The following is a 24,845-nucleotide window of genomic DNA, read 5'->3' as shown; positions in this document are numbered from 1 at the left end:
TGATGATGGACATTGAAGTCCCCCACCCAGAGTACATTCTGTGCCCTTGCTACCCTCAGTGCTCCCTCCAAGTGGTGCTCAACATGAAGGATTACTGATTCATCAGCTGAGGAAGGGCAGTAGGTGATAATCAGCAGAAGATTGAGCTAATGCCATGACACTTCATGGGGTTCAGAGTCAATGTTGAGGACACCCAGGGCCCTCCCTCCTGACTATATACCACTGTGCCACCACCTCTGGTGGGTGTGTCCTGCTGGTGAGTCAGGACATACCCAGAAATGGTGATGGAGGAGTCTGGGATGTTGGCTGAAAGGTATGATTCTGTGAGTATGGCTGTATCAGGCTGCTACTTGACTAGTCTGTGTGACAGCTCTCCCAATTTTAGCACAAGTCCCCAGATGTTAGTGAGGAGGACTTTGAAGGGTCGACTGGGCTTGGTTTGCCTTTGTTGCGTCTAGTGCCGGGTGGTCCATCCGGTTTTATCCTTATTATGGATTTTTTTGTAGCGGGATTGTATAACTGGGTAGCTTGCTAGGCCATTTCAGAGGCAGTTAAGAATCAACCACATTGCTGTGGGTCTGGAGTCACACCTGAAGTGCCGTGACCTACAAGGCTACGGACCAAGTGCTGCAAAGTGGGATCAGGCTGGGTGGCTCATTTTCGGCCAGCGCCGACACAATGGGCCGAATGGCCTCCTTCTGTACCATAAATTTTCTATGATTCTATGTAGGCCAGACTAACTAAAGATGGCAGGTTTCCTTCTGTAAAAAGGACATTAGTGAACCAGATGGGGTTTTACAACAATCCGGTAGTTTCATGGTCACCATTCCTGGTATGCCTCTGCATTATTAGTCCAGGCCTCTGGATTACTAGTCCAGTAATATAACCACTATGCTACCGCTCCGAAGTTAAACTGCTGTTCTAGAGTGTCTATTATCCAATAATGCCAGAGCTGGAAGTAACCAAATGCAGATACTGTAGCTCAGAAAGGACACCGAGGCTGTGCACAATCTGGTGACCACACAGAAGTATGTGTGCAATTGAGAATGGTGGTGCAAAGAGCTAGTTGTCAGCATACATATGGAAACTGCCATCATGCCTGCAAGTCTCCAAAAGACAGCGTGTAAACAGGGAAAGGGATGGCACCAAGGATGGAATCTTCAAGTTTTCCAGAGATGACCATACTAGGGTAGAAATCATTACTCTTGAAGTTTCAAGTGAGAAGTGAAAAGGAACATTATTCAGGAAGAAATCTCTCCTATCCACCATGTTGGGCTAAGCCCAAATTATAATTCACCCAGCAAGTTGGATCAATAGCCAGATGTGTCTGGGAACAAAGAACAGAGTGAATTGTGGCAAAAATCAATAGTTACAGAACCTGTCCTAATATCTCATCTGGCTGTCAAATGTTGTTGGATAACGCTCCCATGAAGCGCCTTGGGACTTTTTACTACGTTAAAGGCGCTATATAAATAATGGAAGTTGTTGTTTAAATCATACACTAAAAAGGCAACATGGTCCAAACTAAAACATGTGCGGTTGATTGTTGTGCATTTAAAATTTAACGCGGCTGCAGTTTACACAAGTCAGATCAGCGCAGAAGGCATTTAAAAAGCATCATCATCGCCTTTTGTCACATCCCTATCCTGCTGTCAAATATGGGCTTCCAAAAGGCAGATGGGGGCGACAAGTCCTCGCCCACTCGGAGGCGCGGCAAGAACCGCCTGGCTACAATGTAATTTTTTTTTTAAAAAAGTGATCTTATATCCTGTAAATGCAAATTTAAAAAAATCAATGTGTTTTTTTTTAAAAAGCGTTGGAAACTGCGTGCCTGCGCCGCTGCCACCCAGGAGCAGGCCCCAGGTAACGCACAAGACAAATGCAGAACAACAAACGTCTGCACGGTCTCCCGATCCAGAGCACTCGGCCTTTTAAACAATAAATAGCCGCAGCGCCGACAAAAAAGAAGATTTTTTAAAAAAAGGGAAACCGCCGCGACTGAGGTGCCCCCAACAGTCGAGAAACAGTGTCATCGTGAGCGTTGTGATGAGAGACTCTGCAGGACGCTCCAAACTCACCCAACAGCAGCAACGGCAGGCGTCGCCGTGAAACCCGCGACACATTCTCTTTCTTTCCACCCCCGCCACCTCCTCCTCCTCCTCCTCCTCCCCCCTCTCTACTTCCCCCCCACCCCCCCGGACCTGACGCCACGAAACGTCCGCACGCAGCACCCAGGCAGGCGTCAGAGGCAAGGCAAGGGGCTGGCCCGACACATCTCACCCGGCCCCGCCGCTCCCCCACATCGGGGGAGTGTGCATCATATTTAAAAAAGGGGGAAGCGAACACACACACATCGGATCATTAAACGGCCGCACTCCGGCTTCCAGCACCCGCTTCCTTTCCCCTCCCGGCCCTTGGCCCCCACCTCGCCCGGGGGACGTTCAACGTTAATGATCGCCGATATTTCAGGTGGTGGTGGTTGTTGTTTCCTGCCGCTGGTTTGAGGGAAGAGGAGAGAGAGGAAAAAAAAAACACACAAAATCAAAAATAAACCCGGCTTGTCAGAAGGCGCGACCATTTCGTCGCAATCCTCGCCCTCCACACACACACACACACACACACAAACCATCAATGTTCGCCACAGACTTAAACCAGACGGCGGTGTAAATATCAAACTAACCCCCCCCCCACCGAACCACTTCATCTGCGCTCAACAACACAATCGCTGCAAGCCTCGGGCATTCTCCTACTGGTGACTGCGGATTAAAGCACGGAATCAAGAGAGAGAGTGGCGGCCGACTGGCCGGGCCTGCCGGGGGCCGGAGCCGGCTTCGGGCTCCATTGTGTTGACAGGGCTGAAAAGCAGCAGCTTCAACAGGAGGGAAAATGGAGTTCACCTTTCTCCATGACGCTTTTAGTTATATAATAAATACTTATATAAACCGTCGCCCCCCGATTACTCGCCCTTACCTGTCTGGTCAGCCCTGTGGGGCACGGCGATCGCACATACGCTAATTACGTCGCCGTCCTGCCGCGTACAGAGCGGGCGCCTCGCGACCTTTTCGAAAAAAAATCGAACCTTTTACCGTTGATCCGGACCGTTAGTGTTGAAGCGCATTTGAAATTTCCATCGCTCACCCCCACAAACAACGCTCCACCCGATTGGTTGCTAACGAAATCCCGTAACCGGCTTTCTAATTGGTCAAATTTAAATTTGCCCGAATCCCGCCGGAAGAGAATGCGCATGCTCGCTTAGATTGACATCTCATTTAACGAATCAGAGTGGGACCTGCCGCGGGAGGCAACCTATCGGCGCAGAGGTGGGGGCGGGACTTTGTCCGACGGTGGGCGGTGGCATAATGCGAGAGGAAGAGCCGCGCCGGGCATTGGCTGGAACAGGTGCATTTAAAACGTTGTTCATGTTCAGGGTTGGGTCCTTCAACTCAGCTCACCCAGGTAACAATTTCAGCTTTCTGAATCCTTAATCCAGCGAGGGAAGGAGAGAAAGAAAGAGAAAAACAAACAAACAAAATTGGCTGGTGTTCCCACTCCTAATCGCCATGTAATAACACTTGTTGGAAAGTGCACCTGTCGTAGATGGAACCAAAACACTTATCCATCCTACCTGTGGCAAATTAGATTTTTGTCTGGTTTGCATAACTTGAGTTTGTTCAATTATAATCTTTCTGTGATGCAGCACGTTAAATCTGTCATTTAAGGTTTCTTGGTTGGTGGTGAGAGGCTATGCAGCTCAATGTTAGACATGACAGTAACGTCATTGCTTACTTATGCTGTGAACAAGGGCAATACCACAGAGCTGAAACGGTCACATAATAAGCATTTTAGGCCATCAATAATAGATGATCTACATTGTGACCAACCAATATTGGTGAAAAAGCTATTCTGGATTAATTAAATCGTGAAAGGTGTATTGTCTACACATAGTTCTAAGGGCCAGGAATATCTCGTTCTCCCAGTCACAGAGTGAACTACAAAATTATCAGCCAGCAGGAAAAGGCTGCCTGTGCTGAAGCAGCTTAACTTTGAAAGTTTAAGCTAGTGAGTGAGGGTGAGCTCATGTTTAGAAAGAACGCATGTTGTGTCTTCATTAGTTCCATGGCCCAAATAGCATAAGAAACATGTCCAAATGGAAACATTCATGCACCTTATTGTAAATAAACAAATTAATGGTCTGAAGCTGTGCCTTGTCTCAGTAAAGTGCATTTTTAAGTCTGCCTTCCGTAAAGAGATAAGAATTCATGTGGTGGCAAGTGTAATATTTCAGTGACTAGTATATGGAATAAGGATTCTCTGTTATGGTCCTGCTATCGTTAACTAGATATTGGGCAGAGATAGGAGCACTCAGAATCATAGGGGATGCACAGTCTATTATGGGATTTACCTGTGGTGCTGAACCCAAAAGAATAGCTACCCAAATATTTGAAAATTACAACTCTACCATTAAAGATATTTTATGTCCATGGAACCATGCCGAATTATGAGTTACCACCTTCAGGAGAGGAGGATAGAAAAGGGGATAAAATATAGGTTAATATGTCAGGTGCAGACAATGGGGCTAAAGGTCTGCAATCCTGCTGTAACAATGGCAAGCAGAACATTTTCTGCACCACTTGCCTGATCCTGTCAGAATTCCAATAAATAAAGTGGGTGGGCACCCAATATAGTGGTGCAACTGGAGCACCCAGTTAGGTGGAGGAGGATGGAAAAAGTGGCATTGTCCAACTACTGGAGAGCAGAGCCAGAAGCTCCAGCACAAGGAGGAAGAAATAAAAAAAGTTTGGCCCTTTTCTAGAACGGCCATTTTTCTTATAGCAGCCAATTTTTTGCAATCAGCTGCTGTAAGCAGTCATGCGTTTAAGAACCTGGTGGACCTCACTTCTGCCTTCCTGAAAGTACTACACACCTGCTTCTAGGGGCAGGGCTGGCAGGAATTTCAGCAGGTGATATCAACCCATCTCCATCTGTGACATCAATTTCAAAGTGGGGAGGTACATAGAAACATCGAAAATTAATGGCGCAGAAGGAGGCCATTCAGCCCATCATGTCTGTGCCGGTCAAAATAGAGCTACCCAGCCTAATCCCACTTTCCAGCACTTGGTCTGCAGTCTTGTAGGTTATGGCATTTCAAGTGCATATCCAAGTACTTTGTAAATGTGATGAAGGTTTCCGCCTCTACCACCCTTTCAGGTAGTGAGTTCCAGGCCCCTGCCACCCTCTGGGTGAAAAACCTTTTCCTCAGCTCTCCTCTAATGCTTCTACTAATTACTTTAAATCTATGCCGCCTGGTTATTGACCTCTCTGATAAAAAAAATAGATCCTTCCTGTCCACTCTATCTAGGCCCCTCATAATTTTATACACCTCAATTAAATCACCCCGCAGCCTCCTCTGTTCCAAATAAAACAACCCCAGCCTATCCAATCTTTCCTCATAGCTAAAATTCTCCAGTCCCAGCAACATCCTCATAAATCTCCTCTGCACTCTCTCTAATGCAATCACATCTTTCCTCTAATGTGGTGACCAGAACTGTACGCAGTACTCAAGCTGTGGCTTAACTAGTGTTTCATACAGTTTTAGGATAACCTCCCTGCTCTTTTTATGCCTCGGCTAATAAAGGAAAGTATCCCATATGCCTTTTTAACCACCTTATCTACCTGTCCTGCTACCTTCAGGGATCTGTGGACCATGCACTCCAAGGACCCTCTCTTCCTCAACACCTCTCAGTATCCTCCCATTTATTGTGTATTCCCTTGTCTTGTTTGACCCCCCCAAATGCACCACCTCACATTTCTCTGGATTTAATTCCATTTGCCACTTTTCTGCCCACCTGACCAATCCATTGAGATCTTCCTGCAGTCCACAGCTTTTCTCCTCACTATCAACCACACGACCAATTTTTGTATCATCTGCAAACTTCTTGATCAAGCCCCCTACATTTAAGTCCATATCATTAATATATACCACAAAAAGCAAGGGACCTAGTACTGAGTCCTGCGGAACCCCACTGGAAACAGCCTTCCAGACACAAAAACACCCGTCGACCATTACTCTTTGCTTCCTACCACTGAGTCAATTTTGGATCCAATTTGCCACTCTCCCTTGGATCCCATGGGTTCTTGCTTTTTTGACCACACTGCCATGTGGGACCTTGTCAAAAGCCTTGCTAAAATCCATGTACACTATATCAAACACACCACCCTCATCGACCCTCCTTGTTACCTGCTCAAAAAATTCAATCAGGTTAGTCAGACACGACCTTCCTTTAACAAATCCATGTTGACTGTCCTTGATTAACCCGTGCCTTTCTAAATGATGGTTTATACTGTCCCTCAGAATTGATTGCAATAATTTGCCCAGCACCGAGATTAGACTGACTAGCTTGTAGTTACTCCGTCTATCCTTACCTCCCTTTTTAAACAACAGTACAACATTAGGAGTCCTCCAATCCTCTGGCACCACGCCTGTAGCCAGGGAGGATCGGAAAATGATGGTCAGAGCCTCTGCTATTTCCTCCCTTGCTTCTCTTAGCAGCCTGGGATACATTTCATCTGGGCCTAGCGATTTATCCACTTTCGAAGATGCTAAACCCCTTAATACTTCCTCTCTCACTATGTTTATCCCATCCAATATTTCACACTCCTCCTCCTTAACTACATTCTTTGCATCGTCCCCCTCTTTTGTGAAGATAGACGCAAAGTATTCATTAAGAACCACACCCACATCTTCCGCCTCCACACAGTTGCAGGTACTGCCTACCCCACACTCCAGTTAGGTGGAGATCCAGCATAATAGGTTCCACCCCATTAGGGCAGGGATGTCCAAATTGTGGCTTGTGGGCAACACGCAGTTCCTGAGACCTGGCAATCCACCTCGAAGCCCAGGCAACTCAGTCTTAAATGTGCTTATCTTTCTTATTTGCTGGTTCATCCTATTTGAGTTTCAAAAGGACTGTCATTGATGGAGAAATCCTATATCAGAACATCAAGATCTGTTAGCAACTTGATTTATATGCATATTAATAGGTTCATGGATTTAAACTTTATAGTTAGCTCCATTGTATGCACCTAGGCAACCTACGAAGACAAGAAAGATTGGACAACCCTGCGGTCACGGTGCTCTTCTGAGGTTGGGGCTGCGGCACATTGCTTGGGCAATATAGAGAAAGCTTTACACTGGATCTAACTGTAAAACTAAACCATTCTTTGGAGCACAAAATTTAAAAAGTAAGAGGAAAGAACTATGTTAACACATTTTGTTATTATGTTGTCCTTTTAAAAATACAATCGTGATTGCAAAAAGAAAATATCCATTAAAGTTTAAACAAAAACATAATGGATAACTGTTCAACACTGTATTTGCTGTAGTCTGAAACTGAAAACATGGCATTTCAGACATTTACACAGTGGGCAGTATGATCTGTTATATCATTGTTTGGATTTGCTAATGTAAAAATGCAAAGTCTTTGAACTAACCCACACAAGCACACAAGCTACTGTTTTGAAAACAATAGACTTTACTGCATGAGATAATGTATTGCCTGAACAATCTAACTGCACTCATCAAATAAATCCACTGCATTAACGGGGACCTGGTTTTGTGAAAAAGTGTTTGGCAAACCCTTTTTCATTTGTTTGCAGATACGTGGCACCATGATGCACCACTGTATCACTTGCATGTAATATTATCATGAGAAAATTGACACACACTCTTCTGTTTCTTTCTCCTCTCCAAACTTTTCCATGAAGATAGTGCCCTTTTAGTAATGCCAGTGAATCACAAGTGAAATATTTCCCCACTATTGATACAAGTATGTATAAAATGTTAAAAATATTACATCTGCATGAACTTATTGTCTACAAAACTTTCCTTTCTGTTGTCACATTTTTCTTTCAATTTTTCCCATTATAAATGTTCATGTTTACAATAGAAACTACTCATGTGACTTTGTCATGCTGTAATTACATTGTCCAAACAGTGATGGCACTGTATCATAGAATCATAGGGGGAAGAATTGGATAAGGGCTGTTTTTGGGCGTAGGTAGCGTGATGTGCTATTATCCCGTGCCTAGTGACCCCTGAGCAGGCAGGACGCAAGTTTCGGCCAGCCCGAGCACTCACCTGCAATCAGCGTTCCATTCTGGGCCTTGCACGTGGAATCAATGCAATTCGCACTTTCCACCACCAGGGGAGCTCAATCTCTTAAAGGGAGGATGTTTCTTAGAAATCTCTTAAAGGTAGCTGGTAACTGTTATTTGCTGAAAATAACAGTCTACTGTCTGCATGGAGTCTGAACGGAGATCAAACATCGCACTTGTAAAACGCACATGCAGGTCCCATTCCTATGTTTACACACTGATGAGTAATGTTAAAACATTGAATAAAGGTTGCGCATTACTAAATCCCACATCCCCCATTCTGCACGCCAGACCTCACCATTCTGCCGATCTGAGTTGGTAACAGGCCTGCGAGAGTGCGTGCACCAAGGTTCTCTGCTGATGCATTAGAGACCTTGGTGAAAGAGGTGGACAGAAGGAGGGACAACCTATATCTGGGGGCGGAGGCCCTCCAGACATATATCCAAAAGGCAGTGGGAGGCAGCAGGGGATGAAGTCAATGCCAGGCGCACAGCATCATGAACATGGATGCAGTGCAGGAAGAAGTTCAATGCTTTGACATGAGTGGTCAAGGTGAGTGAGGTCAATTGTCAAGTGGCGTCTCCTACCAACTGCACCATGTACTACACCCCCCATCACCCACATACCAACAAACTCTTTCCATCAGTACTCAACACTTCCAACCAGATGCTTCCTCACACCCTTACACATTACCACAAAAAGCAGGACAAACCCAATCCGGCCAATTATCACCCCATCAGTCTACTCTCAATCATCAGCAAAGTGATGGAAGGTGTCGTCGACAGTGCTATCAAGCGGCACTTACTCACCGATAACCTGCTCACCGATGCTCAGTTTGGGGTTCGCCAGGACCACTCAGCTCCAGATCTCATTACAGCCTTGATCCAAACATGGAAAAATGAGCTGAATTCCAGAGGTGAGGTGAGAGTGACTGCCCTTGACAATTGACCTCACTCACCTTGACCACTCATGTCAAAGCATTGAACTTCTTCCTGCACTGCATCCATGTTCATGATGCTGTGCGCCTGGCATTGACTTCATCCCCTGCTGCCTCCCACTGCCTTTTGGATATATGTCTGGAGGGCCTCCGCCCCCAGATATAGGATGTCCCTCCTTCTGTCCACCTCTTTCACCAAGGTCTCTAATGCATCAGCAGAGAACCTTGGTGCACGCACTCTCGCAGGCCTGTTACCAACTCAGATCGGCAGAATGGTGAGGTCTGGCGTGCAGAATGGGGGATGTGGGATTTAGTAATGCGCAACCTTTATTCAATGTTTTAACATTACTCATCAGTGTGTAAACATAGGAATGGGACCTGCATGTGCGTTTTACAAGTGCGATGTTTGATCTCCGTTCAGACTCCATGCAGACAGTAGACTGTTATTTTCAGCAAATAACAGTTACCTTTAAGAGATTTCTAAGAAACATCCTCCCTTTAAGAGATTGAACAAGTGTGGCACCAAGGAGCCCTAGTAAAATTGAAGTCAATGGGAATCAGGGGGAAAACTCTCCAGTGGCTGGAGTCATACATAGCACAAAGGAAGATGGTAGTGGTTGTTGGAGGCCAATCATCTCAGCCCCAGGACACTGCTGCAGGTGTTCCTCAGGGCAGTGTCCTTGGCCCAACCATCTTCAGCTGCTTCATCAATGACCTTCCCTCCATCATAAGGTCAGAAAGGGGATGTTCGCTGATGATTGCAGAGAGTTCAGTTCCATTCGCAACCCCTCAGATAATGAAGCAGTCTGTGTCCACATGCAGCAATACTAGGACAGCATCCAGGCTTGGGCTGATAAGTGGCAAGTAACATTCGTGCCAGACAAGTGCCAAGCAATGACCATCACCAACAACAAGAGAGAATCTAACCACCTTCCCTTGACATTCAACGGCATTACCATTGCCAAATCCCCCACCATCAACATCCTGGGGGTCACCATTGACCAGAAATTTAACTGGACCAACCACATAAATACTGTGGCTACAAGAGCAGGTCAGAGTCTGGGTGTTCTGTGGCGAGTGTCTCACCTCCTGACTCGCCAAAGCTTTTCCACCATCTACAAGGCACAAATCAGGAGTGCGATGGAACACTCTCCACTTGCCTGGATGAGTGCAGCTCCAACAACACTCAAGAAGCTCGACACCAGGACAAAGCAGCCCACTTGATTGGCACCCCATCCATCACCCTAAACATTCACTCCCTTCACCACCTGCGCACTGTGGCTGCAATGTGTACCATCCACAGGATGCACTGCAGCAACTCGCCAAGGCTTCTTCGACAGCACCTCCCAAACCGCAACCTCTACCACCTAGAAGGACAAGGGCAGCAGGTACATGGGAAAAACACCACCTGCACGTTCCCCTCCAAGTCACACACCATCCTGACTTGGAAATATATCGCCGTTCCTTCATCGTCGCTGGGTCAAAAATGTGTGAAAAAATTTCTCCTCATTTCCCCTCTAATTCCTTTGCCAATTATTTTAAATCTATGACCTCTGGTTACCGACCCACATGCCAGAGGAAACAGTTTCTCCCTACATGCTCTATTAAAACCCCCCGTAATTTTGAATACCTCGATTAGGTCTCCCCTTAACCTTCTCTGCTCTAAGGAGAACAATCCCAAGGTTTCCAATCTCTCCATACAACTGAAGTCGCTCACCCCCGGTATCATCCTGGTAAACCTCCTCTGTACCTTCTCCAAGATCTTGACATCCTCCAAGAAGTGTGGTGCCCAGAATTGTGCACAATACTCCAGCTGAGGCCCAATTAGTGATTTGTATACATTCAGCATGACTCCCTTACTTACAAAGCCAAATATCCCATACGCTTTCTCAACTGCCTCATCAACTTGCCCTGCCATCTTCAAAGATTTGTGAATATGCACCTCCAGGTCCCTCTCCTCTTGCACCCCCTCAAAATAGTACCATTTAGGTTATACTGCCTCCGCATATTGTTCCTCCCAAAATGCGTCACTTCACACTTATCTGCATTAAATTGCATCTGCCATGTGTCAGCTCATTTCACCAGTCTGTCTATGTCCTCCTGAAGTCTGCTACTATCCTCCTCACTATTTACTATGTTACCAAGTTTTGTATCATCAACAAACTTCGAAATTGTACTCACTATATCCAAGTCCAAGTCATTTATATATAACAAGAAAAGCAATGGTCCTAATACAGACCCCTGAGGGTCCCCACTGCATACTTCTCTCCAGTCAGAGAAGCATCCGTTCACGAATACTCTCTGCATCCTATCCTTCAGCCAATTTCATACCCAAGTTACCACCGTCCCTTTAATCCCATGAGCTTCTATTTTCTGAATAAGTCTGTTAAGTGGTACTTTATCAAATGCCTTTTGAAAGTCCATACGTCATAGTATCATAGTTGATACAGCGCAGGAGGAGGCCATTCAGCCCATTGTGCTTGTGCCGGCTCTTTGAAAGAGCTATCCAATTAGTCCCATTCCCCTGCTCTTTCCCCATAGCCCTGTAAATCTTTTCCCTTCAAGTATTTATCGAGATCCCTTTCGAAAGTTACTATTGAATCTGCTTCCAAGGCCCTTTAAGGCAGTACAACTCGCTGTGTAAAAAAATGCTTCCTCATGTCACCTTTTGCCAATCATCTTAAATCTGTGTTCTCTGGTTACTGACCCTTCTGCCGCGGGAAATATTTTCTCCTTATTCACTCTAATCAACTTATCTTATCCACTCTATCAAAACTGTTCATGATTTTGAACACCTCTATCAAACCTCCCTTTAACTTTCTCTGTTCTAAAGAGAACAACCCCAGCTTCTCCAGTCTCTTCACATAACTGAAGTCCCTCATCCCTGGTGCCATATACAACATCTACTGCATTATCTTCAGCAACTCTCTCTGTTACTTCTTCAAAGAACTCAGTCCTCCTCCATGTTGAGCACCACTTGGAGGAAGCACTGAGAGTAGAAAGGGCACAGAATGTATTCTGGGTGGGGAACTTCAATGTTCATCACCAAGAGTGGCTCGGTAGCACCACTACTGACCGAGCTGGCCGAGTCCTAAAGGACATAGCTGCCACACTGGGCCTGAGACAGGTGGTGAGCGAACAAACACGAGGGAAAAACCTACTTGACCTCGTCCGCACCAATCTACCTGTCGCAGATACATCTGCCCATGACAATATTGGTAGGAGTGACCACCGCACAGTCCTTGTGGAGACGAAGTCCCGTCTTTGCACTGAAGACACCATCCAACATGCTGAGTGGCACTATCACCATGCTAAATGGGATAGATACAGAACAGATCTAGCAGCTCAAAACTGGGCATCCACGAGGCGCTGTTGGGCCATCAGCAGCAGCAGAATTGTATTCCAGCACAATCTGTAACCTCATGGCCCGGCATATTCCTCACTCTACCATTACCAACAAACCAGGAGATCAATCCTGGTTCAATGAGGAGTGTAGAAGAGAATGCCAGGAGCAGCACCAGGCGTACCTAAAAATGAGGTGCCAACCTGGTGAAGCTACAACTCAGGACTACATGCATGCTAAACAGCGGAAGCAACATGCTATTGACAGAGCTAAGCGATTCCACAACCAAAGGATCAGATCAAAGCTCTGCAGTCCTGCCACATCCAGTCGTGAATGGTGGTGGACAATTAAACAACTAACGGGAGGAGAAGGCTCTGTAAACATCCCCATCCTCAATGATGGTGGAATCCAGCATGTAATTGCAAAAGACAAGGCTGAATCGTTTGCAACCATTTTCAGCCAGAAGTGCCAAGTGGATGATCCATCTTGGCCTCCTCCCGATATCCCCACCATCACAGAAGCCAGTCTTCAGCCAATTCGATTCACCCCAAGTGATATCAAGAAATGGCTGAGTGCACTGGATACAGCAAAGGCTATGGGCCCCGACAACATCCCGACTGTAGTGCTGAAGACTTGTGCTCCAGAACTAGCCGCGCCTCTAGCCAAACTGTTCCAGTACAGCTACAACACTGGCATCTACCCGACAATGTGGAAAATTGCCCAGGTATGTCCTGTCCACAAAAAGCAGGACAAATCCAATCCGGCCAATTACCGCCCCATCAGTCTACTCTCAATCATCAGCAAAGTGATGGAAGGTTTCGTCGACAGTGCTATCAAGCGGCACTTATTCATCAATAACCTGCTCACCGATGCTCAGTTTGGGTTCCGCCAGGACCACTCAGCTCCAGACCTCTTAACTCTTTGGTCCAAACATGGACAAAAGAGTTGAATTCCAGAGGTGAGGTGAGAGTGACTGCCCTCGACATCAAGGCAGCATTTGACCGAGTGTGGCACCAAGGAGCCCTAGTACAATTGAAGTCAATGGGAATCAGGGGGAAAACTCTCCAGTGGCTGGAGTCATACCTAGCACAAAGGAAGATGGTAATGGTTGTTGGAGGCCAATCATCTCAGCCCAAGGACATTGCTGCAGGAGTTCCTCAGGACAGTGTCCTAGGCCCAACCATCTTCAGCTGCTTCATCAATGACCTTCCCTCTATCATAAGGTCAGAAATGGGGAAGTTCGCTGATGATTGCACAGTGTTCAGTTCCATTCGCAACCCCTCAAATAATGAAGCAGTCCGTGCCCGCATGCAGCAAGACCTGGACAACATCCAGGCTTGGGCTGATAAGTGGCAAGTAACATTCGCGCCAGACAAGTGCCAAGCAATGACCATCTCCAACAAGAGAGAGTCTAACCACCTCCCCTTGACATTCAACAGCATTACCATCGCCGAATCCCCCACCATCAACATCCTGGGGGACACCATTGACCAGAAACTTAACTGGACCAGCCATATAAATACTGTGGCTACGACAGCAGGTCAGAGGTTGGGTATTCTGTGGCGAGCGACTCACCTTCTGACTCCCCAAAGCCTTTCCAACATCTACAAGGCACAAGTCAGGAGTGTGATGGAATACTCTCCACTTGACTGGATGAGTGCAGCTCCGACAACACTCAGGAAGCTCGACACCATCCAGGACAAAGCAGCCCGCTTGTTTGGCACCCCATCCACCACCATAAACATTCACTCCCTTCACTATCGGCGCACTGTGGCTGCAGAGTGTACCATCCACAGGATGCACTGCAGCAACTCGCCAAGGCTTCTTCGACAGCACCTCCCAAACCCGCAACCTCTACCACCTAGAAGGACAAGGGCAGCAGGTACATGGGAACAACACCACCTGCATGTTCCCCTCCAAGTCACACACCATCCCAACTTGGAAATATATCACCGTCCCTTCATCATTGCTGGATCAAAATCCTGAACTCCCTACTTAACAGCACTGTGGGAGAACCTTCACCACATAGACTGCAGCAGTTCAAGAAGGCAGCTCCCCAGTCTATATTAGGATATTTCTCTGATTTACTCCTCTCGCTCCTTCTCACTATTTGGGGGTTTTTAGTAAACACCCAGCAATTTAATAGCTCCTCTTCCATTCCTTAACTTAACGAAATAGATTCAGTCTTTAAACCCTCTAGTATATTGTTCCTCTGTAGAACTGTAATATTACCCTTGATCATTACTGCCACCCCCTCCCCCTTCACCCCTTTCATTTTTCTTTCTCTATCCCTCCAGAATACATTGTAGCCACGAATGTTCAGTTCCCATTCCTGCCCATGTTTAAGCCAGGTCTCCGATACAGCCACTATATCATAACCCCATATGGCAACTAGAGCTTACAGCTCATCAACCTTATTTGTAACACACATGCATTCCAACACCATGCTAGTTTGCTTTTTTTTCCTCCATCTAGTTCCTGCTTTTTCTACACTATTCTTTATTCTGTTGCTGTTTGTCCCTTCTAGTTTTCTGTGCACCTATGTTCTGTGCACCTATGTTTTGGTTCCCCTCCTGCTCCAAATTTAGTTTAAACCCTCCAACAAAGCACTCGTTAACCTCCCCACAAGGACATTGGTCCCAGCCTTGTTCTGGTGCAACCCTTCCAGCTTGTACAGGTCCCTCCTACCCCAGAACAGATCCCAATGCCCCAGGAATCTTAAGCCCTCCCTCCTGCGCCACTTCTTCAGCCAAGCAATCACCTGCATTATCTTCCTGTTTCTGTACTCACTTGCATGTGGCATTGGGAGGAAGGCAGAGATTACCACCTTTGAGGTCCTGTTCTTTAATCATTTTTCTGGCTCCTGAAACTCTGCCTGTAGGACCTCAACCCTTTTCCTACCTATGTCATTGGTTCCAACATGGACCACAACATCTGGCTGTTCCCTTTCCTCTCGCTGAATATCCTGCACCCATTCAGTGTTATCCTTTACCCTGGCAACAGGCAGGCAACACACCATTCGGGACTCACCTCTGCAGTTGCAGAAATGCCTGTCTATCCCCCTATCGAATCCCCTATAGCAATTGCATTTCTACACTTTCTTGTATGCCCCCTGTGCAGCCGAGTTTCCCACGATGCCGTGGATTTGCTTTTGACTGCACTCCCTCGAGGTATCATCACCCTCACTGGTATTTACCGGTTTGTGAGAAACACACTCCCACAGGATTCCTGCACTGCCTGCCTGTCCCACCTAGTCTGCACGGTGGTCACCCACTTCCTCTCCTCTTGAACTCTCTGCAGCTGCGGGGTGACCACCTCTTGAAACGTGCTATCCACAAAACTCTCAGCTTCCCAAAGCACCTCAGTTTTGTGCCTCCCAGTTTCTCAGCCTGTGCTGTGGAGAACATTCCATGCTCCAACCAATTGTACTTCAATGCTTCCAAATTGCCCCAGGTTTTTCTATTTAACTGTAACTAATATCATAAAATTAAATTTACACAAATAAGGACAGAATTACATTGAATTTTGCAGCACAGAAACAGGTCATCCGGCCCAACAGTTCTATGCCGGTGTTTATGCTCCACATGAGGCTCCTCCCACCCATCTTCATCTCACCCTATCAGCACGCCCTTCTATTCCTTTCGCCCTCATGTACTTATCTAGCTTCCTCTTAAATGTACCTATACTATTCGCCTCAACCACTCCATGTGGTAGCAAGTTCCACATTCTCACCACTCTCTGAGTAATGAAGTTTCTCCTGAATTCCTTATTGGATTTATTAGGTTTATTGGATCTTATGTTTATGACCCCCACTTTTGCATGAGTCTGAAATGGGAACTGAATTACATTTGGCATATACCTGGTCCAACTATCACCTGATATCAAAACCTGCTTCACCTGAAAATTACATGTGGTCTTAACATCCTGGGGCTAACTTCCGTCTCGCTAATGCCTAGTTATGCCTAAAAACGGATGATAGCGGGACCAAAATTGCAAAAGTTGAAGTCAATGGAAAGGAAAATTGGATGGGGTGTATAACGGATGGCCGATCCTCCAGTGCCAGTTTTCTGCCCAGCGATTAAAGTTAAAATCCACCCCATTGACTTACCTCTGGTTTCCTGCCATCTCTATTTTTGGGCAGATCTTGATTTAGGCAGAGCTCCCTTCAGAAACAAGCAGGGGCTTCATTAATATATGCAAATCAAAGTCAAATGAAACAGTGCAGACGGCATTTTCATCTCTATCTGTGTTACTACCGCCAGTTCCTCAACCCATCCACAAACCATGGGCGGTACAAGTTGGGTGGCGACCATTTCCGGTGATATTTAAGGGGATCCACACCTGCTCTCAGCTAAAATGCTGGAAAGTTTTGGGAGATATTTTGCTTGTATTAGATAGTGTTTTTTTGTTACTTAGATTACTTTGACTATTTTTAAGTGCTTGTAATGGTTGTGCAATAGTCTGAACTCTTAAGGGCCTACTGGCAATTCATTTCTTTCTTCATGGGAGTCCTTTTGGAAATTCTACTTTGGCTAGAGCATGAAGGAGAGGAGGAGGAGCAGCATTTGAGGAAACAGCAAACAGGAAGGAAGCATGCTTGCATGAATCCATAGCCTCATAAAAGAGTGTATAGGACAATATACCTGCAGTTCCCCGAGGAGCAGTGCATAAGAAGGCTGTGCCTATCTATGGAGGCTGTCACAGAGTTGTGCCACCTCCTGAACAAGACCTACAACCAAATGCCACAGCTGGTGCAGCAGCGCCTGCTGCAGTCAAGGTCACTACAGCTCTCAACTTCTTTGCCTCTGGTTCCCTCCAAGCTGCAACAGAAGTTATCAGCAATATCAGTCAATCTGCAGTGCATGCTTACATTAAGCAGGTGATTGATGCCATTTTTGCTGGAACACTTTCATCACTTTTCCCAAGGACTGCCAGAAGCAGCAGGATAGGGCTTTGGGGTTTGCACAGATTGCAGGCTTCCCCCAAATCCATGGCATCATTGACTGCATCCAAGTCACCCTTTGGGGCTCCTTCACATGATCCCACTGCCATCAAGTATCATAAGGGCTTCCACTCCATTAATGTACAATTGGTATTTGATCACTAACAGTGCATCATGCAGGTCTGTGGCTGCTTTCCTGGCAGCTGCTATGATACTTTTATCTTGCCCCAATCCTCCATCTCCCACTCTTTGCCTCCACAGCAAGTGAGAGGCTGGTTGCTTGGGGACAAGGGCTAGTCCCTGCAAAATCTACGCTCAGTGCTGAACTGTGCTACAATCAGATCCGTGGCTCAACTAGAGCCCTCAATGAGCAGGCCATTGGAGCCTTAAGCAACAGTCTAAATGGGATAGCAAAGGGATCTAGGGGTACAGATACACAAATCACTAAAAGTAGCGACGCAGGTTAATAAGGTCATAAAAAAAGCAAATAAAGCACTAGAGGGATAGAATTGAAAAACAGAGAAGTTATGTTAAACTCGTATCGCACCTTGGTTAGACCACACAGAGTACTGTGCATAGTTCTGGTCTCCATATTACAAAAAGGATAAAGAGGCATTGGAGAAGGTGCAAAAAAGATTCACAAGGATAATACCAGAACTGAGAGGATATACTTATCAGGAAAGGCTGAACTGGCTGGGGCTTTTTTCTCTAGAAAAGAGAAGGCTAAGGGATGACCTAATAGAGGTCTTCAAAATTATGAACGGGTTTGGTAAGGTAGACATAGAGAAAATGTTTCCACTTGTTGGGGAGACCAAATATGGGGTCCATAAATATAAGACAGTCACCAATAAATCCAATAGGGAATTCAGGAGAAACTTTACCCAGAGAGTGGTAAAAATGCAGAACTCGCTACCACAAGGAGTAGTTGTGAAGAATAGCATAGATGCATTTAAGGGGAAGCTAGATAAGCACATGAGGGAGAAAGGAATAGAAGGAATATGCTGATAGGGTTAGGTGAAGAGGGGTGGGAGGAGGCTCATGTGGAGCATAAATGCCGGTATAGACCAGTTGAGCTGAATTACCTGTTTCTGTGCTGTAGATTCTATGTAACATTTCCACTGTCTGAACAGGTCCATTGCTTTTCTCTAATACAGCCCACAATGCGTGTCCTGTAAGTTTACTGTCCAGGGAGGCCTCAGAGAACCTGAGGTCTTGCCTGCGATTCATGCTGCCTCAGTTTCTTGCTGATCCAAAATCTTGCAGAAGGGAATTCAACCTCGCTTTAAGAGATGAATTCCCACTTAAAATAAGCCTCGGGCTTATCCACTGGAAATTGCGCTCTGGAAGTGGGTGGGTTTCTCAGTGAGTCAGCGAACCCACCCACCCACAGAATGTGCTCAGAGTTAAAATCAAGGCCAAAATTTCTTTCATTGTGAACTGAATTCTATTTCAATTACATTGGAACAAAAGTGAATTGTGTTCCATTCCTAGGGATTTGTTACAAATCTACTTCCCCCCCCCCCTTTTTTTCTGGCCGTTTGTTTTTTTTCTCTCTCTGGCTTTCCATCCATTTTTGCTGCAAATGGAGCTGCTGGGCCTCTAAAAAATCTGTGATTTCTTTTCCTGCTCTGCAGTCCGTTTAAGTTAAGATATCCTGGTAATACTTTTGGTTTTTACACATTTACACATGTCGAGAGTACACTGAGAATACTGATGGCATATGCACAACATTTTTTTTCTGATTTCCTCCAAACCTTTGGTTTTCACTTTTTTACTCCTTGATTTTTACCTGTTTTTGTAAGGTCCAAAATAAATCCTGAAAACTGCTGGGAATATTTTTCAAAAAAGAAAACCCCATTAAATGGAACTTTATTCATTCTGTAATTCCAATGCATTTCTCTATAACACAAATAAATTGTCTTACACTCTCACCCACCCCCACCTGCACAACCATCACCATCATTTGCTGTGGCATATCTTTTTTGTGGTGTACTGTAAAGGGGGAAAAGATGGCATTGTTAAGCTGTACCAACTCAGTTCCACAAATGTTACGGTGATGCAATGCACAATACTCTAACATTTTAATACCTCCACTATTTTAAAATAAAGGCCTACATTTTTGAACCTGGGTGGAAATATGCTCAGCACTTTTGTTGTGCTGTGCAAGACCATTTCCTTCTCGATGCCCTTCTGGAATTCTTGGATAAAGATACAAATTAGGTCACGGCTATTCATTCAGCAGTTCTTTGGATTGTTGAATAGAACAGAGAAAACAGTGCCTTACACTGTGAGGCACAATGCATCAGCACCCATGCTTCATGCTTCAAAATTAGAATTTATCCATGTTTTGGGCTTAGAAGGGGTTTTAAGTATATAAATTCCAGAGAGTTCTCACTAGAGTTGTTTAATGTTTTAAGCATCAATTAAATAGTAATGTCAGCGTACTTTTTAACTGCTGAAAATGATGACTTTTATATCATTGCAAAATTTAAATGATTTTTATTTTTAACCATTTTTGTTCCAGATCTGTTTTCAGTTTTACACCTCCATCGGGCCCATCTATTGTTTCTATACTTGTCCCATTATCGTGCCTTGCACCATAATCACCTTTGATAATTAGTCACTCCTGCCCTCCATTGATGTCCATTGATCCAGTTGTAACTAAGATACTCATATTTTTTGTCCTCACTTACACTTCTACTTTAATGTTCTTTCCAAACATAAATTAACCTACCTTTCTTGAGATGCAGTGCTCAGAACGGAACACAGTACTCATGGGGTCTCACCAAGGCTCTGTACAACTTAAGCATAACTTCCTTCCCTTTGTATTACAGCCCTTAGAGGTAAAGGCCAACATTCCATTAGCCTTTTTGATTACTTTTTGTACCCATCCACTAGCTTTTAGTGATTTGTGTACATGGACACTCAAATCTCTTTGCTCCTTCACAGTTCCTAGTTTCTCACCATAAAGAAAATATTCCCATTTGTCTTTCTTGGATCCAAAGTGGATGACCTCATACTTCCCCACATTGAACTCCATTGGCAGTTTTGCCCACTTGCTTAATCTGTCTATGTCCCTTTGTAACTTCCTGCTTCCATCCGCACAACTTACTGTGCCTCCTAACTCAGTGTCATACGAACATATGAACATACGAATTAAGAGCAGGAGTAGGCCATTCGGCCCCTCGAGCCTGCTCTGCCATTTGATAAGGTCATGGCTGATCTGATTGTGACCTCAACTCTACTTTCCCGTCTACCTACTATAACCTTTGACTCCCTTGTTAATCAGGAATCTATCTAACTCCGCCTTAAAAATATTCAATGACCCTGCCTCCACCGCTCTCTGGGGAAGGGAGTTCCACAGACCCATGACCCTTTAAAAAAAAATCCTCATCTCCATCTTAAATGGGAGACCTCTTATTTTTAAACTGTAGCCCCTAGTTCTAGTCTTTCCCACAAGGGGAAACATCCCCTCAGCATCCACCTCTTCTAGTCCCCTCAGGATCTTATATGTTTCAATAAGATCACCTCTCATTCTTCTAAACTCCAATGTAAACAGGCCCAACTCCAGTGTATACAGGCCCAACTTGTTCAACCTTTCCTCATAAGATAACCCCATCATTGCAAACTTGGATATACATCTCTCTATTCCTTCATTCCTATGGCAAAAAGCTGTGGCCCCTGTACGGATTTCCGAGGAACACCACTTGTCACATCCTGCTAATCAAAGTATGTTCCCTTTATCCTTACTCTCTTGTCTCCTACCCCACCAACCAATTTCCAACCCATGTCGCAAGGTTGCCTTCAATTGTGCCTTCATTTTTGCTTATAATCTCTTGTGCCAAACCTTATCAAATGCCTTCTTGAGGTCCATATAGACAACACCCAAAGGCACTCCGCTGTCCAGCATGTTAGTGGCCTCTTCAAAAAATTCAACTAGATTAGTCAGACATGACTTACCCTTCACAAATCCACGCTGACTCTCTGATCAGCTCATACTTGTCCAAATGCTCAGTTTCTCTGTCCCTGAAGACAGATTGCAGTAACTTCCCCACAACTGATGTTAGACTGATATGTCTACAGTTACTTGATTACTTTCTCCCTCTCTTCTGAATAACAAAGTGACATCTGCAATTTTCTAATCCAATAGCTCAATTCCCGAATCAAGAGAGCTTTGAAAAATTATGACTAATGCATCTGCAATTTCCTCACCTATTTCTTTTAATAACCTGGGGTGGAAACCATCAAGTCCTGGAGATTTGCCTGTCTTAAAACCCATTATTTTCTTCATTAGCATTTTAAAAAGTTATATTAAATCCAATTAAGTTCCTCCCCTTGATATATTTTTAGTCTCCCTTGTGCAACTGGTGTTATCCTCTTCCTCTACTGTGAAGACGGATACAAAGTAATTATTTAACAAGTCTGCCATTTCCTTATTTTAATTACAGTATCACCTGTGTCTGTCTTTAATGGGCCCACATTGACCTTGACCACTCTCTTTCTTTTAATATATTTATAAAAACTTTTACTGTTAGCTTTAATATCCCTTGAAACTCTTTTTCATATTCCCATTTTGCGCCTCTTATTACTTTCTGTGTGTCCCTTGGTTGCATTTTATAGCTCTCTGAATTTTGACTTTTCCTTGCATTTGTGAAAGTCTTTTCTTTTAGCTTAATACTGTTTCTTACATCATTTGTTGACCATGGTTGCTTAACTACCCAAGTGGAGCTTTTGTCTTTTCGAAGTTTTTTAGATCGCATGTAGACAGATTGTGAAATGAATGTCAGATGATTGGTTTGGCAAGTTCCACCAAAAGAAGAGCCAAAAATTCTGAGATCCCCGCCCCTCCGCCTAAAACGTGGCCGAGCACGATTACCAACTGCTGGTTGGTAAAGACGTTGACCCTGTCCCAAATCATGGGAATGGCATCATTAAAATAATTGGGACAGTGACACACGCCTGTACAGGTGCAACAGAGATGCTGCCCCAATTGCTGGCCAGAAATTGGAGTGGATTCCTGCTACTCCACTTGGGAAGTTAGGGCCCTTATCTGGCTGACCAGGTAAGTGCTCATTGGTCCCTCTGGGATCAATTACTTTCTCTGTAAAGGATTTTGAGGCCTTTGGAAGGACAACAATGGAACCCATAGCAGGCATGGCTTCTCTTGGATCTTAGGAGGGTGTATTGGCTGGAACCCCCAGTGTTAGTTTGGAACCTCCCAAGCCACATCCCAAAACCATTCAGTGAACTTAGTGGAGGTGGGCAGAAGACTCACCCATTCGCAACCAGAATTTGCGCCACAGGAAGCACGGGACGGAAACCCAGTGGATCTGCGTTCTACCCCAAATTCCAATCTGTGTTGCAGCCTCACAACCCTCCACTGTATCTACCTTGGGAGGAGCTACTTCATCCTTTGAATAATAGGAAGCGAGAGGTTGGTGTAGGTTGGAAAAAGACCACTGAGGTTCATTTGCTGATTCCAATAGTGAAAAAAAATCATACAATTGCGTGTAAACAAAATGCCCTAGAAATTGTTTTAAATGTGTCCTCATAATGGATTTAGGAGCCAGACTGAACAATGGGAAACCAAAGTGCTAAAAACTGTGAATTTGTCCCAATGTTTTTCACTAAATTAAATAACTTGAAGTTCTAACCTCTTAATGAGCTACTTGGTATAGGATGATGTCAGACATGGATAACTATAATTATGAGGAGAGATACTGGGCCTATTTCTAGAGTAGCAGAGAAGGCTAACAGGAGACATAATTGAGGTGTTTAAAATTTACAAGAGTTTGATAGGGGGAGAAGAGAAAAACTATTTCTTCTGGTTGGGGAGTCAGTGAGAAGGGATTATCAATTTAAATTGGTCAGAGAGTGAGGTAAGAAATTAGGAGAAATTTATTTTATCAGAGGGTTGTTGGAGCATAGACTGCTTTGCCAAAGAGAGTGGTTGAGGCAGAGACTATTGCAGCTTTTAAAGGAAAATCGGATAAAATTGAAGAAAAGTACGGGACGAAGGGGAGAGAGCAGGGCTGAGGGATAAGGTTTGGATTGCTTTAGTGAAGAGCTGAAGACACAATAGGCCGAATGCCCTCCTTCTGTGCTGTAAACTTCTATGGTTCTATAGTGTAACCCAGGGAACCCAAGTGATCTGACTTTAGGTTGTACATTGAGTTCCACTAAGATCATCAGAGTCAGATGGTGGTATGACATCATATAATGAGGATACATGGTTATATTTTTAGGAAATGTAGTGTGATGAAGTATACTATAAATAATCAATTATGGACTTGTTATTAAATGCAGTAGCTACAGTAACCCGCAACAACTAGGAATAAATCCAAATGGGAAATCTAAAGTGGTCTAAATTGGACAAAAACAAGCAAGTGGACAATTTGTCTTTTTTCTTCCTTCTGTGAATTAGCAATGATATTTTGAAAGTCGTAACTGTGTATTTAGCAAGATTGAATTAACAATAATGGCTGGTGCAAGATGAAATGTGTTGGTACTGATGTGGTTTTAATTTTAAAAACATATTTCCTCTAGTAGTCAAGTGGATACATGACTATTTCTCTCTGAATTGGCTGTAAATCTGGTGGACTATGGGAACACTACTGGGGTTCTTGGTGCTGGTGATGGGGAGGGGGGGGTGAAACAGTTCCCTGGTGATTAAAAAACAGGTTAATCCTACAATTGGAATGTATATTGTATTATAAAGCTAATTATCCTCGTTTGACTATCTGTCAATAAAGGTGACAAGAGTTGGGATTGAGTGCTACAGTGGGTAAGCACGGTATCCTTGTTACCTCTGGGAACTGAGTTCAAATTGATAGAATGAAAGCCTCCTCGATTGAACAGCTCTGTTGAACCTTAAAAGAAAAGATTTTGGGCAGTGTCAATTCAGTTCTTTGTGGGAAAAAGTCCACAGCACAAAGCTGCCCACATTCAGAATCATATTGAACAATCTTGCTTAAGAAGTCATGATTTGGATAATTTGAAAATCAAAATGTCAGGGCATGCATCTGAGTTTGAGTTAAAGCACATTGCTGGGGACAAACAAAGTTAGCTTTATCCTGCATCTTGCTGATCAGGGAATGTTTGATATAGACACGGGGCACAAAAATGGGAATTTTCCATTTTCTGAAAATGGACATCCCTCCATTTAGAAGTACAAAAATGACTCAATAAAATAATATTAAAAAGTGCCTTGGCTACTCATTTATGAATATTCAATTTCATTTTAGTGGAATTTTTCCCCCAAAAGATAGTATTGCAACTGAATTATATAGGATTTTACAGCACAGAAGCAGGCCATTCAGCACAACAGGTTAATGCCAGTGTTTATGCTCCATACGAGCCTCCTCCCACTTTACTTCACCTCACCATATCAACATATATATTTATATATTAATATTAAGGTGTGATTTTAATAGAGGTTTTCAAAATTATTAGGGTTATGAGGATTGGTA

The 24,845-nt window shown here is 44.5% G+C and overlaps 1 protein-coding gene across 4 annotated transcripts in view; it reads right to left on the bottom strand.

The window, feature by feature from the left end:
- The window catches only part of ckap5 (cytoskeleton associated protein 5), a 113,826-nt gene extending 110,692 nt beyond the window's left edge, over window positions 1–3,134 (bottom strand). For 3 of the 4 annotated variants that reach the window (XM_067994060.1, XM_067994062.1, XM_067994064.1), the window contains exon 1: window positions 2,971–3,134. The gene's annotated coding sequence lies outside the window, so the exon portion shown is untranslated. Of the gene's footprint in view, window positions 1–2,078; window positions 2,136–2,970 lie in introns of those variants that run through there. The other variant, XM_067994061.1, reaches the window with a different exon arrangement.
- Between the last annotated feature and the right edge of the window lie 21,711 nt (window positions 3,135–24,845).

The sequence above is a fragment of the Heptranchias perlo genome, chromosome 12 (genome assembly GCF_035084215.1).
Source record: "Heptranchias perlo isolate sHepPer1 chromosome 12, sHepPer1.hap1, whole genome shotgun sequence".
NCBI lineage: Eukaryota > Metazoa > Chordata > Chondrichthyes > Hexanchiformes > Hexanchidae > Heptranchias > Heptranchias perlo.
The sequence above is the reverse complement of the archived record's forward strand: the minus strand, read 5'-3'. Positions and strand labels throughout refer to the sequence as shown.